At 45.5% G+C, this 16,715-nt stretch overlaps 1 protein-coding gene across 5 annotated transcripts in view; it reads right to left on the bottom strand.

The window, feature by feature from the left end:
• The window catches only part of FRMPD4 (FERM and PDZ domain containing 4), an 865,179-nt gene that overhangs the window by 70,670 nt on the left and 777,794 nt on the right, over positions 1-16,715 (bottom strand). The window lies entirely within an intron of this gene.

The following is a 16,715-nucleotide window of genomic DNA, read 5'->3' as shown; positions in this document are numbered from 1 at the left end:
TCATGTAAAAATGGCTGGATAGGGGTGGCTCAGTGGGTTAAGCATCTGCCTTCGGCTCAGGTCATGATCCCGGGGTCCTGGGATCGAGTCCCTCATCGGGCTCCCTGCCCAGTGGGAAGCCTGCTTCTCCCTCTCCCTCTGCATCTCCCCTCTCTGTCAAAAAAATAAATAAAATCTTCTTAAAAATGGGTGGAGGAAAAGGAAGACTGACCAAGAGCAGAGGCAGGTAGACACTTGCTTTATAGGTATTAACATGAATTGTGTGTATAAAGATAATAGTTCAAATTCAGCGTTCAAGGGGATGGCAAGAAGGGCAAAGAGGAGGTTATTTGCTAACTTCAAATGTTCAGAGTAGGGAACCATTAGATAATAGCCTGAAATAAAAAAACGTGGGTAGGTGTGTGTGTGGGGAGGTGGCCATTATGTCCAGTCTAATGACAACCACCTGACCAAAAACACCTATCTTCCTAATTACGATGAGTCACCCACAAACACACACACATGTGTGTAAGAAACACGATGATATGATGTAGTGATCCATAGGATATATAGTTAAGTGAAAAAAGTATGTCTCATTTACTACTATTTCTAAGAATGGAGACAAATTGGAGTATGTGCTCATATTAAACAATGGAAGAAAGAACCACAGTATAAAATAAAAAATAAGTGTTACATATCAGGGAAGAAACAGAGAGGGGAGCACAGGGACAGAATTTACACTTCCTTGAATATACATTTTGTAGATTTGACTTGGGAATCATGTAAATAGACATAATTATAAAACACAACTAAATAAAATCCCCAAATATTGCTTTTAAAATGAAATAAAGAACCCACGTATCCTGTTGAAGGAATGGTTATAGCTACACATAATTTTAAAACAAAATTAAACAAAGGAGCCATCCTAGCAATTGTAAGTAAGAAGAAGTAATTGTACCTGTGAATCCAGTTAGAGGCAGAGTGACAAAGAGAGGAACTGTCCCAAGTGATTTTAAAACAGCATTTTGAACATCCTTGTAAGGTATGTCAGGAAGACAAAAGGAACTGCAACAAAATGATCTTAAAATGCAATGGGTAACCAGGTCATTTGTGGTAGTGTTGTTATTCTGAGGCAGGAGTATGGGTGGTGTGGGATCAAGCTAGAAGTCATGATAGGGTCCCTGAGAATATGGATTTAGTTTGAGAAAAAGGAGATAAAGATGAAAGATATATGGGGTCATGTCAAAATGTTTTGTCCTGAACTTGAATCAGACATATCAATATCTCCTCATGATGTATTTCACCTTTAAAAAATGTACACAAATGTTGTAGTTCTATCCATCTCAATGAACACACCGACATTCAGATTACCAAACACCATTTCCCACTAGAAGCAATCACGGCTCCTTGGAAGAATGACTGATTCCAGATCTGGAATGACAAACACACGAGCCAAACCTTGAGCATCCTGTCTTATCAGAAAGTTGAGACACTAATACAGACCCTTAGGGTCATGTCACGAGGACTCCATAGCCCACTGCAACAGGCTCCCACTTACCAAAGATGAGACAAGTTGAGCTTTGACAAGAATATCAATGGATTTAAATAATCAAACATACCTAAATTCAAGAGTTCAAAATAACATTAAGAAAAAAAAAGTTTCAGGGGCGCCTGGGTGGCTCAGTGGGTTAAAGTCTCTGCCTTTGGCTCAGGTCATGATCCCAGCATCCTGGGATCAAGCTCTCTGCTCAGTGGGGAGCCTGCTTCCTTCCCTCTCTCTCTGCTCTGCCTAATTGTGATCGCTCTCCCTCTGTCAAATAAATAAATAAAATTAAAAAAAAAAGTTTTGGGGAGAAAAGCCGGTGAAACAACTCATTTTGAAATCTGGTTTTGGAAAGTAGTAAACGAAGGGACAGAATCAAATATTTACCCTGCTTTGCATATGAATCGTTCTTCAGGTAACCAAATTTATTTTCCCTCCAGAGTTGTTCAGCTAATGGGTTCCATGCTAGTCATGGAACATACTCATAAGAGAGTAAGTAAGTAAATAAATAAATTTATCCAGCTGATAACTGAGCAAGAAATAATAGAATTAGTGTATCACTTTGTTACAATCACGAATGAAATGAGAGATTTGGCTAACATTATCAACAGTTGCTTACATTATACAAAGAGACACAACCAGCTATCATGCACCCCTGGAGATGGAAGGTACAAAGCATCCTCCATAAGGAAGCAAATCTGTTTCTTACAGAAAACACAGGAAGACAGAGAGGATCATGGGACATGACATCCAGGGATACAGTTGGCAAATTCGGGGTCCAGGATTCTCTATAGGACAAATAACTTTTTAAAAAATATATAGGTATGTTGTGTTGGAAGATAATTTAAAAAAGAAAGGGAAGGAGACAGTATAGTTTAGAAGAGTCATGGGATGCCTGGATGGCTCAGTTGGTGAAGCATCTGCCTTTGGCTCAGGTCATGATCCTGGGATCCTAGGATGGAGTTTTATATCGGGCTCCCTGCTCTATGGAGAGTCTGCTTCTCTCTCTGCATGTCCCCCTGCTCTGCCTGCCCCCCTGCTGGCACTCTCTCGCAAATAAACAAATAAAATCTTGAAAAAGAAGTAAAAATAAAAAAGAGTCTTATATGACATATGAACAACTCATATTATATGGACTCTATGGGGCTCTTGATTCAAATACACTGTAACAAGAAATTATTTTCTGAGGTCATGGAAGAGATATGAATACTGGGACTATCTGATTACATCATATACTATAAGGTATAATGCTATGAAGTATTTTTAATTTTTATAAGGAATGCTGATCTCTTAGAGGTACCTACTGAATTACTACAGATGAAATGATATGATACGTTGGGGTTTGCTTCAATGTCATGAACGAGTAGAGGGTGTCCTGGCCATGAGTGAGGACAGTTGAAACTGGGTGATGGCAACATATGTTGACTATACTTTTCTCAACACTTACGACCTTTTTCAAGATTTTCCATCCTAAAATGTTTCCCAAAAAACCCGCAGCCATGACGGACTCATAATGTCAGCAGTAGTTTCCTTGGCTTGACCAGGATTCAGTCCAACCTTTTAGGAACGGCCACCAGATGTCCTTTGCAGAGCCAACCTCTCCAACTCTCAGGCCCTAAAACTCCAGGCAGGGCTGATCCCATCTTCATCACATGACCCAGACCTGCCCCCTCCCACAGCTCTCAGGGCACAGTCTACTCCCCAAGCACCAGTAATTTATTTAGGGGTAGACAGTCACCGTACTGGACCAGTAAATGCCCTGTCTGGGAAGGTGGCTTAGATATTCGGGGAAAATGGTGGGTTCTCACCCTCTTGAGTTATTAAGCTGGTGGCCTGCAAACTAGAGGTCTGGTTTAGCCTCACCACTACTTGGAGAGAGCTCTCCTAGAGAAGCAAACACAGGAAAGTGGGCCAAGGCCAAAGCTGGTGGACAAAGGACTCCTGTCACCATTGGGTTTCAACACCTGACTTCTCTTAAGCCTGACCAGCTGCACCATCGATCTGTTTGGAGTTCCACCAGTCACTAGATTCATTTTTTTTGCTTAAGCCAGTTTGAATTACATTCCACATCTGCCTGAAAGGCTCTTATTAATCACAGCTATGCTATTTTTAAGAACTACCGTATATTTGCGAGACCAAGGAAAGGGTCTTCATGGAGAAAAGAAAACAAATTACAGGGGGAGGCCACTCTTATGGGCCTCCCACGTACTGTATTACTTCGTAAAACAGTGGAAACTGGTACCTCACTACGTTTAAGACACATAATAGATGCAGGAAATTAAAGGGCGAGAAGTGTGAGTCTTCAAAAAAAATGGTCACACTTCTAGAAGCTTTCCCCAAACTTGGTATGTTTTATTATAAACCCTGAGAGAGGCTGGTTTTGTTACTGTGTTCGGCTATTCAGTTTTGAAATTACCAAGGTCCCAGTCACCCAGACACCCTGAAGTGCTCTATGAGAAAGAACGTTCCCTGTTACTTCCAGAATTCAAAGTGAGCTGATACTGTTGGTTGGGTTCAATGAGGAACAGTCTGTTCCACCTCTAATATCCTTGATTTAACATTAAATATAAATGAAAACACCCTGGGGCAGAGTTGCAGAGCGTGTGATGAAAATTCAGTTCTGACATGCTTCTTATAAAAACCCAAGAATGCTCAGCCCACAGAGCAGTCCCATTTCTTAGACGCAGAGATGTAGACTATTTTGTGCATAAATATGTAAGGAGCTAGCAGCAAGGAGGTAAAAAGAACAGAAGGATGTCTAAGAAGGATAAATTCTCATATGGGGGGAAACTAACAAATCTTTGCTTTCCGGGTCCTTTATTATTTGATCTAGAATCAGCAACGAATTTTGCCTTGGTTGTTTAAATGGATGATACTCAGGATACGAGAAAGCAAAGATGTGGAAATAGACATGAAATCCAGTTTAGAATAATAATATATTACACTTGCTGCTGTCAAAATGCCAAGATTCATAATTTTTTCTTGATACTTTTCTGTCTAAACATATGTAACATACAGAGTAAATGAGCTTATATTTCATCTTTTAAGTTGTAATCAAATGGCTTATTAACTGCTTTTTAATGTCTACTATGTGCTGGCACATAATTTGCTTAATAAAGACTGATTTATAATATACACGATACTGAGAAGCCAAAATGTTGAAATAAAAGCTGCTTTGAAAGATTTTTTTTTTTAATTTATTGGACAGAGACAGAGAGAACATATGCGTGAGTGTGGGCAAGGGGCAGAAGGAGAGGGAGGAAAGGATCCCATGCAGACTCATTGCTGAGGATAGAGTCAATACAGGGCTTGATCCCACAACCTTGAGATCATGATCTGAGCCGAAACCAAGAGCAGGACGCTTAGCTGACTGAAGCTCCCAGATGCCCCAGTTGCTGATTTGATAGACACAAGCTCGTTATGTTTGCACGTGGAATCAAAACGCATTTCAGAGTGGACAAATGGCCTTCAAGAAAGTCTTCCTTTTCCTCGCGTGTGCATTTTGTCCAATGTAAGAAAAAGACTAGGTAGCAGGTACAAAATTTTAACCCCATAACACTAGCTGTGAAAAATATCCTTTAAAAAAATTATTTCTACTCAATGTATCTCTACTCTGAACTCCTGCCCAGTTGCCTGGTGGGAGACATATTCTTAGTTGTGTCTGGGGAGAGTTCCCTTCTTGCCCAGGTCACGCGAGGGTCCTGGAGATGTCACTCGGCTCTCACCATTCAGGACGGGTGCTCTGGTGCTAATCCACATAGCCACCAGAGACAGTCTACTCAGGGTTCAAGGGTCTCCCAGACACCAAGTGATGGATGGAGTAAGGGATGGTACATACCATAGATGGACATGGGCCTGACTTCCTGGCTTCATCAAGTATTTCTCAACTGACCTTGAGCAAATCATGGAATTCCGCTAGCATAGCATCGAGGCCAGCAGACACTCAGCATGAGTTGAACCCTGTTTTCTTAACTAGAAAGGAGTCTGATCACTCCCAGTCCCAGAGAAGTGCTAGGATTTGGTGTGTGGGGCCCAGAGAGGGGGGTTAATAAATGGTGGTGGCTTCACGTTTCCTTGTTTGAAAAACTGGGGTTCAAGGACCTCTTTCAGTGGTTTTCGTTTGCTTGAAAAAACAAGCGAGCCAAAGAGTGGAAAGGGAGTACAAAATCTCTCCTTGCATCTTACTTGTGCAAAGAATCCTTTTCTGCCTAAGATTTACAAGCCAATACATTTTTTTATAGATCCTATTTATAACGAAAATTCACGGTCTCACCATTTAGTTTATGAACATAGGGTCTCTGCTACCACACCATCTGGACTCCCAGCAGGGAGAGGGTGGCTTTTGATGACTGCTGCCTCCCTGCTCCGCGCTCTGTTGCCTGGGAACAGGGATAGGACTTGCCTCATTACCTCCCCTCCTCTCTTCCCAACCATTTCATGTATATTTCCCCATCTTTGGACATTCCCATTCACTGGGGAACCATTCACCTGCGGGAATTGGAAATGACACTCTCTTGAGAGAAAGGGGAGAGGTGTCTACGACTGATCATAGCATGTGTAAGGTGGCCAAGATTTCATAACTCTCACCTCCAGTGGTCTTCAATGGGGCAAAGACATCCCCAGTCATTGGGGAGCACCACCGGGGTTTAGCGGGTGAGGCGCCAGATGTCAAATGTCCTTCCATTCAAGGACAGACCTTGACAATGAAGAACGGTCTCACACACAATGACTATGATCCTCCCTCACAACTTTTGGGGCTGTGACATGCCCAGCTTGACAGGGCTGGTTGGGAGATGCCTAGGGAAGAACCCCGATCTTCTCTGTCCCCCACGCAGGTCGATCTCACACTCCTACGCTCGGCATCTTCACGACCGGGGGCATGGGAAGATTACACAGCACCAATGCCGATTCAGTCAGGAAGGGAGGAGGTTTACCTGTCGGCTCACATGTAAGCAACGCATGTCCGGCACAAATAAAACCTTTAAAAGGCCACACTGCGTTTTCTTAGAGAAAAGAGAAGTTTAATGTCCACTAGCATTTAATGTCCACTGGCATCTTCAGTATGGGCATAAATGTAACTCTGATCATGCTGAGTATGGAATCTGACACCACCTTGAGGCCAAGGGAAAGTTTAATTCCAGAATGGTAACTTGAACCACTTACTAAATACCCCAGTTCTAATCTAAGAGCAGAGGGCAAGGTGATGAGAAGAGGCTGAGACCAGTGAAGTCAGGAAAAGTGAGGGAGACAGAGATAGGACAATGAGCTGAGCTGGGGAAGTATGCGGGTGTTTGGAACACGGGTGTCCCGACTGAAATCAACATGTATGCAAAGGCATGAGACAAACCAGGGACCTGCTTCGGACACGACTGCTGAAAAGCTTAAGAACTTGTTTAGATTCAATCAAAGGAATAATGAAACGGATTGTATGTAATCATGTAAAAGGCAGCTCCACATTAAATCCCCTCACAGGGGACTTCCTGGAAACATTTACTTCTATTCAATTTTGTACTGGGCCCTCCGCTAGCACGAAGGCTAGCCTCAATGAATAAAAGATGATCCGTGCTGAAAGTGGCCGAGTGCTCCGCAAACCGGTTTCACCCATCAGCCACACAGCTGGACCGCACACCCCGCTCCCCGCGTGGGGACAGTCACCCATGTGGCTGACTTCTTACCAAAGCAAGGGGAGTGCAAGCGCTGTATACCCCCACCCCCTTCCTTCCAGGCCTGGCCTGGCCCACGCTCCCATGGACCCTTCCAAACTCTTCCCTCTCTGCCATATGACAAGGACAAAGCCGAGCAGCATGCTGAAGACGCCAGTCACAGACCAGGTGGGGTCTAGGTTGCGTCCCTGGATTTCGGCCCCCCCCCCTCCCCCCCCCCCCCCCGCCGCGGGAAGGGGAGCTGTCCACCAATCAGGAGCGCTCAATTCGGCCTTTGTCATTTACAAATCCCCACTGTGACTGAAGCATGGTATGGTTTGGGGTTTGTTACAGCAGCCAGTGTTCTCCTAATCCGGGTCCTTGTCACTAAGAAATACAGACTCGTGACAGAGACCAGCAAGTTCACAAATACAGCTAACCTTGGGTGGTATAGATTATAATAAAATCTCTGTACATTTCAGTGGCTCAAGATATGGGAGTAATTAACTTTGGGGGCTGACTGGGGAGGATAAGGGAAAGCAATACAGAAATCTGTGATGTTTATCTGCTTGCTTGTTGCCTTTTTTTTTTTTTTTTTTTGCCATGACTCCACTTTCCAAAAAGGATTTTAGGTTGTCACAGAGTTCATCATATTGGTGTTATCTTTACTATTTTTGCTAGCAAAACAACAACAACAACAAAAAAAAACACCCAGCACCCTCTGCTTTATTGCTCTGCCTCTGTGGTTCCCTTATCTTCAGAACAGGTCTCAAAGTTTCATTGGTTTAAGTCAGGGGCCAGTAGACAACAGCCCCGGGGCTAAATTTGTCCTTCTCTGTTTCTGTAAACAAAGTTTTACTGGAACCCAGCCACACTCATTTGTTTATATATTATTTATAGCTGCTTCTGTGCTACAATGGCAGAACAGGGTTGTTGTGACAGCGACCATATGGCCCACAAAGCCTAAAATATGTACAACCTGGTCCTTTGCAGAAAATGCTTATCGACCCCTGGTTCAGGTCGTTCCTACCCTAGTCATAACCTCAGCAGGGCACACGGCAAGAGCTCCCTGATCTGTCCACACCCCCTTCACCCATATGACATGACACTGAATCCCTCTTGTTCCAGCCACCACCTCATTGCCCTGCTGCACACCTGTGTGAATGCCCGAGTCAAGTTCACTGATCAACACTGCTGGGTTCTAGCACTCTAGGGCTGAGCCTTGGCTAGCTCTGCCAACAAACCCTGGGGGCCTTCTGGGCTTTTTCATCATTCCTCAAGTGTTCTTCATCCTAAAAGACTAAATTTCTAAAAAACAAAAACAAAAACAAAAAACTCAATTTCTGCTAAAGTTCCTCTCTTTGGTTTTGACTGCATATCTGGATGGTGCTCCAATCTCTTGCTCTGCAGTTTCATGAGCATTAACGACAACATGTGACACAACGACCTGCCTGATTAGAAGTCACCAAAGGCTCTCACATGTGTGATGTCATTCTGGTTTAGCTAGCTCTCACGACTCTATGAGATAGATCTCCATTTTATGGCTCAAGAGACAGGCTTATGTAAATGAAGTCCTTGCCCAACGTCCGACACAGCAAATCCATTTCGGATGTAGCCTTTGAATTCATCTTTTTTTGATTTCTCTGCCACATGAATTTCCATCAGGTAGCAGGACAGTATTCTGAAATATCCACCAGTGTCCCCTCTCCCCTTCATGCCCTCTCCTCTCATTTCTTGGCTCTGTTGGATCCGCTCTATCCCTTTGCCCAAGACCACACACCCATCATACCCCCCGGACAGGGTTATGACACAAGTGGAAAAAATACCTAGGTTCTAGGAACTGAGGGTAAAAAATAAGGCTAGGAAGGCCATTCAACAAAGCAGAGAAAAGCTTACTCCTCTCTGGCATGGGGACTGGTCAGAGGATGGGGAGACAGAGCGAATCCTAGGGCACTTAGAAGAGTACCAAACGGGGGGTGCCTGTGAAAGAGCACACATCATCCCCCTCTTTTCAGAAGCTTATCCTTCAGGAAGATCCCATTGGGAACCCCTAAATAGTCTGGTGGAATGAAGGAGTACAATGACCCGTACATTTTTTTGTAGTCAGCACCCTGGGAAGGTGACAAGACCCTGAAGGAAATGAGCCCTAGAGAGGAGTCCATGTCCCACTATGGCACAGGAGGGGTAAGTGTACCCAAGATGGCGGACAAGTGGCTGAGGAAGTGCTGACAGCAGTGAACAAGGGACGCCATAGTAGCTCCCAGCCAAGGTGAATGACCGCAGGCAGACCAGATGGGCACAAAGGTATCTCAGCAAATTCTAGTAAGATGGAAGATGCGGGCGAGGCAGATCTGCTTCAACTCCCCCAAGCCTCCTCCTGTTCAAGCAACCCGCCCGACGGAGACACAGCACTGTGGAAAATGGGACAAACTGACCATACCCTAGGATAGGAAGTAGGAATAATTTGGATTGTTATATACAATAGATAAATCACGGTACACTTCTGGGGTGCCAGGCTGGCTGAGTCTGGAGAGCATGTGACTCCTGATCTCGGGGTTGTGAGTTTAAGTCGCATGTTGGGCATAGAGATTACTTAAAAAAAATGTGCTTCTTGGCCATCTGAGCATGTGGCCTGAGATTCTTGCCCACCCACTGTGTTGGCTGTAGAGACAGGTTCAGGTGTTAAGCTTCTGAGACCTTCTATTAAAATCTCTAGGAAACGGGGCTTCTATTTGGTCCTGGGTATGTTCTGACTACAGGCTCCCTGGGATGTGTTTTTTGTTTGTTTGTTTGTTTTTGTCTTTTCAGCTACTTCTAGAAAGTCTGTGAAATAATTTGCCTCAAAGATCAACAGAACATAGCATAGGGCCACTAATCATCTTTTATCATTTTCTCTTCAGGTAGATGAGATGTGAAGACATTCAGTAGTGTCGACCGTAGGAGATCACTGCAAATATGCGCTAGTAGAAAACTTGTTCCCTATTCTTCAATCTCCGCCATCCATGAGTTGCACAGAAGGATACAGAGTAACGGAGAGATCTAGTGAGAGCCAAGGAGATGCTCATCAACAAGATATAAGGCACGCTGCAATAATGTGGATGAAACCACTTTTCTTATTAATTCTCATTATAACCCTTACGAACTATGGACTCAAATCACTTTTTCTACTTTGTCCTTATTAGAAGGTTTTCCCACACATCCCATTTTCAAGAATCACTGACCTCTCTCCCCCCAGGCTCTGTAATTTGCAAATGCCAGGACATGTGTGCACTGCAAGTGTGTATTTGGTGAGTCTACAATGTGCCGTGTCAGCATACCGAGGGGCTGTTCTTTTCTGTTTTCACTGAAATTGCTTGCCACTCTTCCTCTAATAAGGCCTTATTATATCCTACATCATCATGCATATTTTATATGCCTGATGCTCGGTGGCTGCTCTCTGCTTTGTTATTTCACTAAGCAGCATCGTGATGCATCTAAGCCCAGCTGAAATGAGACAGGAAGGTGACCCTCCATACAGATTCCTTTGCAGACGCCGGGCCCGTGGAACATGATCTGATTTGACTTTCCATTATAATTCTGGCGAGGAGAGCCTGATCAAAAGACAGAGGGGCCGAGATCTGATTTTGTAGATGGGTCCCTTCTAAATGGTTTCTTGCCGTCAAGCTCTTGCCAATCTCCCACCGAGTGCATCGAGGAGGTACTCCCGAGTACTTCCTGTGAAAATCCAAGTAGAGCCTTGGTGAACCTGGGGTAGGAGACAGGCTCTGGGTATATAATTCAAGAATGGAGGTGCTCAGACCCATGATCTCAGGGCCAAATCCATCTCCATTGTTGGATGGGCCCACCAAGTGAGGACTTGGTAACTAGGCTTGGTCCTGTGTGAACGGACAGGTCCTGGTAATTTCTACTGGCTTGTTCCACCCCCGCTGCGTGCCTCCCTACTTGCCCTGAGCAACTGCTTTAACTTCTTTAAGACCCCTCTTCCAGGTTGTAACAGGGGTACAAGAAACAATACTTGCTCCTACTGCTGTCTCAAGAAATACGAGCTGAACAGGTAAAGCACAGTCACTAAGGAGGCAGACTGCGTTTCACTCCACTGACTAGATAAGGGATCTTGTGCACATTCCTAACCCTTCTGCACATTGGGTTCCCACCTGTAAATCAGAGGTTACCCCTGTACCCAGGAATCATCGTGAGGATTGAATCAGTTAATATACTAAATGTACATGGGACAGGGTATACAGTGAGCACAGTGCAAGTATTATCTGGTCTGAATACTAAGGAATGAAAGAGCTTAGCATACGATAAGGACTTGTTCCATGTTAACTCTCTTAGTTGGGATGCGACCAATTACATTTTCTTTTCTTCTCCTGAAAGTCAAAAATGTTACCCTTAACAGTCAGTTATACGCAAAGCTCTGGCTTCGACTGTGGACGTGAGTTGGCTCGCTTGTTGTATCAGCGTCCTGCTTGTAATTGTTGGGATGATCATCCTGGCCTTAGAAAGAAATGTGTACATCGCCTGGCATGTGTTTATACATATTAGTTACTTAGGCAAAAGGAATGCCGCTAAAAATTCGTGTTTGTCCTTTGTGAATTAAAGTGATGATGCGTCACTTTTCATCTATTCGTATTCGTATTCTAGTTCCTTATCGGGAAGAAGCCTAATGCTCCCCGGAAAAGCTGTCCAGTCACAGGACATTAGTACAGAAGGGATGACGTGTCTGATAGATGTGGACAATCTTCTCTAGATGTGGCTGGAGCTCTAGCACAGCTCATTAATGAGATCAGCAGGCATAATCAGACTAGGTGGTGCGAGGAGACAGATGGAGGGACGGTCAGCTGCCTCACTGCAGGGGATGGGAGAAGGGGAACTAGTCTCCAGTTTGACCCTCGTGCCTTCTCATCATGGGGTGGGCTGCCCTCGGCTTTCGCTGCCCTGATGGGAAGGTGTAAAACTGAGCTGCTCACACGCCTGGCTCTTCATGTTGCCTTCTGATGGAGACAAAGGGAAAGGATGGGAGCCCACACTTTCAGAATCTGCTGCCAGGGCTCTAAAACTGGGATTGGCATCCGGGGATGGGGGCCGAGAAACATTCTGACACTATAGGCAAAACCGTGTGTGCCCGTGGGTACTTCTGGTTGGAGGCTCAGGTCCACGCTATTCACCCAATTCTCAGATGGATCCTGACTCCCCAAAGACAAATGCCTCCAGTCCAACCCAAGCCAGGAGCTCTGTTGCTGCCTTAAAGGGGTGACTGCAGGAAGGCAGGACCAAACTTTGACGTCACGGTTTAGGATGGCCATGCGGGCAATGGATATTTCTCTCTCTGCAGGTGGGAAAGTAAGTATCCATCAGGAGGGTCTGGGGTTTCTGGGGATGAACCAAGATGTATTTGACAAGCCTCTCTCCAGCCATGAACCTGCTCTTCCACTCAGGGTTCACAGCTACACATTGCCACTCCATTACACTATTCTACATCCCCATCCAACCAAGTCAAACATTCCTTCCAAACGCTACCCTCCGCTGCAGCCTTGCAACGCTCATAAATACAGGGAAATTAGCTGGACGTCTCCTCCTGAAGGGCAAGAATCATGTCTTTGGTATTTATACATGGCCAGCACCCGCCCCATCATCTGCTACCTAGTTAATGTTCAGTAATCGTTTGCTGAAGTCAAACGAGTTGAGTTGGGTTGGCTAGCCTTGAGGGATGAGGCATGATTTATAATGTCTACGAGCAATTATACTCCTTAGTTTTCAAAAATAAAATTTTGGAAATTATTTCAAGTTAATTTGTCTAATTATGAAAAGCCAGGGGAAATTATCCGTGGCTACTTCTAAAGAAGAAAGATATGGTAATTTGCTAAGGGCAAGAATGCTGCAAAGATTTTGCTCCTCGGCCGCTATAAAGTATGAGACCGAGTTAAGAACTTAGAAAACTGTGAAATGAACAGAACTTGTCTAATTTCAGCGCAGCAATTATAGCTCTGAGGACACATGAAAAAACCCAAATGTGGTTACTATAGTAGTAAATTGGTCTCTAAGAAACTTCTTCATTTTCTCTAGAAAAATAAATAATTTTCTATCATAGAGCAACCAAATGTAAGAAAAATAACCCACAAAGAAACACAAATGTATCTGGGAAGAAGAAAAAGAAGAAAAAAAAAGATCCGCAAGCAAATGCCGTAATGGGAGAAAAAAGAACAAAACAAGACGGAACCACTTAGGCGAGTGGTGAATGGATACCAATTTTTAAAGAGCAAATTTTACAGGGTTATTAAAATGATGAGTGTTTTTCTGAATTTCCTTAGTGGCAAAGAAAATGGGGTATTTTATTAAAGAGAGAGGGAATTTATCTTGTGTAAGACACAGACATAAAAACACATATCGGCTGAGAAGCCCAGTGATGATGTTACGTGAGCCCGTTTTTAAAGGTTCGTACACATATGGCAGACAGATGACTAAGCTGATGGGAAGGCCTGGGGAAGATTTTTCTAATACTTGAGCTTTTTCATTAGTGAGAAATGCGTTATTTCCGAATTCTGGTTTAATGAGTTAGAAGGTATCAGCCACAATAGGAACTCGGCGACCGACCGCATCTCACCTCCGTGAACCGCACCGTGTTATTATTGTACGAGGCTTTCTCTGGTTAAAAGAAAGCAACTTGTTACTTTTATGCAGATAAATGGATTGCACGGAGATGAAAGGGAGCAACCTTGAGGGTTGTGGGACACGTTCATCATCTCAATGGCATCCATGGCCAATGCGTTTTTCTCACTAGCAATGTCCCTTCGAATCTGACAAAACTCTCCCAAGGGTTCGATGTGGGGTCTTGTCTCAAGGAGGTCCATCCTGAAGAGACAGCACTAGTTATGGTGGCAAGGACCGCCGGCTCCCCGAGGGCTGGGCGCTGTCTCATCCCTCCCGGTGTTTGGTGCCTTCCCTCTGTGTCCCGTGTACACAGTGGCTGCCTGATCAAACTGCCACGGGTTTCCTGAGAGGTGGACCCCTTAGCTGACATTCATGCTTGCAGACTTGAACTGAAGGAGGGGCTGGGGGAAACCATGGCCATCGGGAGCTTTCACAAAGCGCTCTCCAGAGCCCACTGACTCACTCAACACACGGTCGCTGAGCACCTCCAACGTGCCCGGCTTTGGAGCAGGTCATGGGGACACGGAAGGGGACGACACAGACAAGGTCTCTTCTCTCACGGGATGTAGGATCCAGGTTACCTGTTTCCACCACATCCAGCTGCATTCTGGATTTAAACTGTGTCCTTATCACACAGCAGTGGGACACCCATGAAGAGACTCAGACCACATTCCAAAGGGAGCTGCAAACAAGTGGGACCCCCCCCCGAACTTTCTAGAAAGAGGCACCATGGGATCTGCTACTGCCTGCCAACACCTCCTCCTCCCCTTTCCTCTTCCAGCCCACATAAGGAGTTGAAAGCAGGACCTTTGGTGTTGTCAGAAGGGCCGAGATCCAGGGAGAGGTGACTTCTTGTCCTCTGTGATGGGGTCAAGCAGACAACTTGAAGGGTAGCTTGTCTTGCTGGTGCCAGGCCCCCGTGCATGTGGGGTGGCTCTTCAGGATGTGTCCCTTCCTGCCTCCAGAGACTTCATGGGTGAGCTTCAGGGGACAGCCAGCTTGTAGGGACCAATGCCACCAAGAGAGGTGACAGCCAGTGCCAGTCGGAGGAGCAGCCCCCACTGACCAAGGAGGGCTCTGACTGTAGGCAGTTTGGTGAGAAGACCTCGGCTCTCACCTATTGCCCTCTGACCTCTGACCCCGGGGTTTGGCCTTGACAGGGGAACAGGAGTTTAGGCACCCAAAGTATTTCATAATGTTTAAAAAGCATACATGCTTTCCATTTCAAACACAACCTCGTGGTCAAGTACGCAGGCATGCTGCAGAGATCACTGGCGAAAATGCCATTAGTTCCTTTACTCTCTCCTGCCAGAGGGGTTGACAAAATTTTCCTCTCAAGGGCCAGATGGGTGTCGGTCACAAGTACCCAGCTCTGCTACCGCACGGAGAAAACCCTCTGAGACGACGCATAGAATGGTGGCGTGCGCCTGCCGGCATGTCATTTATGGACTCTGGAAACTTGCATTTCACATGGAGTGCATGTGTCACCAAATATTCTTCTTGTATTTTTCCCCCAGCCATTGAAAAATGGTACAAACCATTCTTAGCTCATGGGCTGTGCAAGGACAGGTGGCAGGCTGGATGTGGACCGCGAGCTGTCGTTCATTTAGCCAACACAACTACGCTGGGCCCTGGTACACAGAAAGTTCTCTAGAGACTTTGTTTAAGGTGAGGTCATTTTCTTCCAAATGCGTTAACGCAGAAGGAAACTGTTTTTTTGGAAAACCTCTCTCAAGATGCCCCGTTAGGACTGCTGGGAGATGATCACACTTTCAGACCCTGGTGGCCATGTCTCTGTCCCGCAGCGAGCCAGCCAGTCCCAGCACACCTACAGAGCCGTCTTCGTTCTCCTACCATCCTCCGGGGACACAGGGCAACAGAGCTGATTACGGAAGGGTGTGCCCAGGGGGGTACAAAAGAAGCCCGTGGCCTTCCATCAGGCCTGAACAAGGCACTCCAGGATGCAGGCCTACATAAGGCCTGGAGCCCACCTGGACGACACCTGTCCCTGCTGACAACCACAAGCATCTCAAGAGACAAGTGGCTCCAAATGACAACACCGTAGCTCCCTTCCTGGGGCTTGACAATACAGAGTCACCCCCAGATTCTTGCATTCCTGGCCCCCAGGAAAATGGGAGGTGTTGCCAGGTCTCACTCCTGATGCACGGTGGGGTCTAACATGAACCTCAGTGCCCGTTCACAAGGAGGAACTCTTGGGAGACGTGGACGCCCCTTGCAGACTTGGCCAGCCAGTTGCAAAGGCTCCATGCCCCTGGGTCTACATGGAAAAGTCGGGTGGCCAACCCTTCTGGAACTGTGAGGTTGCCCAGGAGGTGGGCCTTGCTGGGCTCCAACGGGAAATGTTGCTCACCCTAAAAGGAAGCGGCCTCTATTTCTATTTCTCTGCTTCTTCCCCCTCTCCCAGTCCTTCCAAGGACTGACAGGACCCTCCAGTGCTTCTCTGTGAAGCAGAAGCTGCACAGGGCTTGGGAAAGAAACTTTCTCTGGAAAACCCCTGAGACGCTCCACTTAATGCCTTTCCAAAGTACAGATGTACGTTTTGTAATGAAAGAGCATCAATGTTAGAAGATCCCCTTTTCAGTTTAAAATGTTCTGATAGCTTTAGCTTCTGCTTCAGTATTGTTTGGGGAAAAAATCATTTATAAAAGACAAGTGTCACGTGCCCATTATCCCTTAACACCCCCGGAGCACACGTGGATCTCCTCAGACAATAGACATAGTTCCATTTCTAACTTCTAACGACCCCTTTTTGCCCTAAGCACGCTGTGGGAGAGGAACTGCAGTGGGCTTCAAGGATCTCTTGACCAATATTTTAATATCACATAAAACACATTTTTGGTGCTCCACTAAGACTATCATACAACGAATTATTTACATCG

This window comes from Meles meles, chromosome X (genome assembly GCF_922984935.1).
Source record: "Meles meles chromosome X, mMelMel3.1 paternal haplotype, whole genome shotgun sequence".
NCBI classification, from domain to species: domain Eukaryota; kingdom Metazoa; phylum Chordata; class Mammalia; order Carnivora; family Mustelidae; genus Meles; species Meles meles.
Note: the sequence above shows the minus strand (reverse complement) of the source record. Positions and strands in the feature narration are given on the sequence as shown.